Source organism: Echinops telfairi, unplaced genomic scaffold, assembly GCF_000313985.2.
Source record: "Echinops telfairi isolate 266 unplaced genomic scaffold, ASM31398v2 ScPeMD7_7453;HRSCAF=8491, whole genome shotgun sequence".
Lineage (NCBI taxonomy): Eukaryota > Metazoa > Chordata > Mammalia > Afrosoricida > Tenrecidae > Echinops > Echinops telfairi.
This window is the reverse complement of record NW_022111353.1, coordinates 453,667-457,300: the sequence shown is the minus strand read 5'-3', so window position 1 is coordinate 457,300 and position 3,634 is coordinate 453,667.

Here is a 3,634-nt window from a genome sequence, read left to right as displayed (position 1 = left end):
GGGTGTCGTAAGAATGATGAAGTCAACATATGTACTAAAGTGCTGGACACAGATGACGGATGTACAGATTGTGATAAGTTGTATGAGCCCCTAATAAAATGATTATTTTTTTAAAAAAAGAATATCAGCAGACATGTCATCTATTCTTCTGTGGACAGTGTCATTAGATAAGGAAATTGCACTCAATTTCATCACAAACTTGTCTCCGATCATAACTCGAACAATGTCTTTGGCCGCTGGCAACAGTAAATCCTCAGCAATGGTGTGAGGTTTCATAGCTCTGGCGATTCTGAGTGCCACCAAATATGAAGCTTCAAGGGCTGTTACGTTTGTTTGTGGTACTTGCCACCAGTGTCAAGTCTGGCTTTCTTGAGTCCATCAGCTTTGCTTCTAAAATAGTTGGTATCCTTGCCGGCAAAGCTCAGATGCTTGCTTTCAAAATGGTGTTATAGTTTGTTCAGCTTCATAGATTTGGCTGATAAAACTTCACAACAAATAACACATTGCGGTTTCTCAGTTCCTGCGGTAATTATAGAGGTAAAACCATACTCTAAAAAAATCCTCACTATATTTTCTTTTCTTAACATTCTTCTCTACACAGTCCATTGTCACGGGATGGTTTGCTAATGAAAATAATATATAACAATAGCTTTAATAATACAAAAAATGATACATGGCACAGTTCAGTCAATACAGTTCATTAAAGTTTCCTATGATTTACCATTCTGGTTTTTTTTTACATGCCTGTTACTATCACAAGGGGGCAGTATTCACATCAACCACAGTTGAATATAAAAAGACTGATCAGCATCCAGATTAAGTTCCCATAGTACAGATATATATATATATTTTTTTTTTGTTTGAGTAGTTGATGATTTTACAGTACATGATTTTATATTTACCCAGTAATTATAATTCATAAAGTGCCCTTTTGCCTCTAATACTTCTGCTTTCAGCACAGTAGCTGCCTTTAACAGAGTAGCTATTTTCAACACAGCAGCTGCTTTCTACACAGTAGCTGCTCTCTACATAGTAGCTACTCTCTACACATGTGTGACTGGTCCATATAAGTACATTATGGCGCCAACCTTGTCACACATACCTGTATTTGTACGGGGTGTATGTGATGGGGCTGGCATGATGATGTCATCACGCCTGGTACTCATGTGTGGGCGGGCGGACCAGCCTGGAGGTGGATTGAGGAGCAGTGTCTCTGTTCCTAAGACCATTGGAAATATGTGTTCTCCAATGGTCTTAAGCGACCCCTGTCAAAGGGTTATTCGACCCCCAAAGGGGTTGTGACCCACAGGTTGAGAACTGCTGATTTAGGGTAAACTGTCAAATTACTAAATTAGATACTTACTGGAAAATGTTTTCTTATTTGAATTTGAATTTCTTTAGCACAATTGTACAAGGTCCTTCTAAGGTCAGTTAAAGCTTTTACGTTTTACATTTCCGCGAAGTTGGCACAGTCAATTCTCCAAAATTATACGTAAATGCTACTCAATTCCCTCCGTGGGTTTTAGTCTCATCACATGGTGTTCCTTTCTGTGTAACAGCTGAACTGTAGTTAATTGTGCTCATTTTATGTAATAAATTAATAGGATTTTGGTATGTTCGATTAAGTGAAGTTATAACATGGTAATCCTTTGATTTAATTGCCTTAAGATACCACGTTCAAGCAGATTCCTGCATAAATCATATAGTTTAGGCATGAGAACATCTGGTAAGTCTGTTTACTTGTTACAAAAGTTTTTTGTCCATGGCCAGCAGTCTTTTGCTCCATGACATATTTTTAATATAAGCCTTGATGGTTCATGTCTCTTAGTGGTTATGCACTGGGCTGCTAACTGCAAGGATAGCAGTTCAAAGCCACTAGGTGCTCTGTAGGCAAAACACAGGGCTTTCTATTCCCATTAACAGTTACAGTCTCACAAATTCTCAGGGCCAGTTCTACTCTGACTTGTAGGGTCACTATGAGTTAGCATTAATGGTAAAACACAGGGCTTTCTTTTCCCATTAACAGTTACAGTCTCACAAATTCTCAGGGCCAGTTCTACTCTGACTTGTAGGGTCACTATGAGTTAGCATTAACTTGATCACCAGTAACCTCAAGCTCGACAGTTTGAAGCCACCAGTCTCTTGGCAGGAGAAAAATGAACTTTTCCACTCCTGTAAAAGATTTACAATCTTGATGGTTTATAACACGCCCTTTTCTTTATTTAACAGAGAGGTATTTATCTGCTCTGTGTCATGATCCCTGTTAGTCACAAGACTAACAGGGATATGTATGCTTATTTATTATTATTATCTGGTGCTTATCTATACAAGATAGACAGGATAGGCAGTCTTATGGAGACAGTGACTGGTCCGATGGTTCCTGGTTGGCAACAGCCAACAATGATAGGTACAGGTGAGCAGTAAGTGTTCTATAATTGATGAGGAGGAGGGTGTGTGTGTGTGTGTGTGTGTGTGTGTGTGTTTTGGGTCATGTTTGATCAATCGGATTGTATCTGAGATGTGAACAATGGGGTAAACATAATAATAGTGGGGTAGGAGGAAAGAAAAAAGAAAAGAGGAAGATTTAAAAATATATATGTGTGTGCATTTGTTTACATATGTATATATATGCAAATGAAACAAGGAAGCAGATGGACTTTGGCCCTCTACTTAAATCTTACCTCAGTTCAAGAATGGTTTGTTCTAATAATGCAGCATTGAGGCATTGCATGATACTCCCCTTCCTGGCATGATCACTGAATACAAATGGGTGCATAACCAAATGTGGTGAAGAAAGCTAATGGTGCCCAGCTATCAAAAGATATAGCTTCTGGGGTCTTAAAGGCTTGTAGTTAAACAAGTTGCCATCAAGCCACAAAGCCCACATGGAAGAAGCACACCAGCCTGTGTGATCATGAGGTGAGGATGGAAGAGGATCAGAAGCTCAAAAACTAGCAACCAAATCAATGTGAATGAGTGTGGATATATAGTGGAGACCCTAACCTCACCTGTCAGATAATTGGACAGTTCCTCACAGAAGGGCCACACGGAAGGGATGATGCAGTATGGCACTAATGAACTATGTAACTATACTATAGTTCTCTAATATTAAATAGTAAGGGGGATTACTATTTATGACTTTTGTTTGCCTTTCCTTATTAGGCATGCTAGATCTGCATATGTTCATCTGTATATTTAAGATCGTTCGGTACATGACAGTCAAAATAGATAACCCTTCAGATCGAACAACAGAATTGTATGTGAATGCATCGATAGGATTGTTTCAAATATGGAAACAAAAAACTATTATAGAAGGAAAAAACACAGAATAAGGGTTCCTGGTGGGTATGGTGGGGGAGGGAGGAGATAAAGGGGAGCTGATATCAAAGAGTTCAAGTAGAAAGAAAATGTTTGAAACTGATTGTGGTAGCAATGATATGAAATCCTGCTTGATGTGACTGAACAGTGGAACGTTATGCTATCTGTAAGAACTCCCAATAAAACGTTAAAAAAAAAGATTTAGTCTTAGAAACCCCATGGGGGTAGTTCTACTGTGTCTGATAGGGTCACTGTGAGCTGGAATCACTTGGTGGCAGTGAGAGTAATTGAGTGGCTCTCTTAAAAAAAGAAAAAT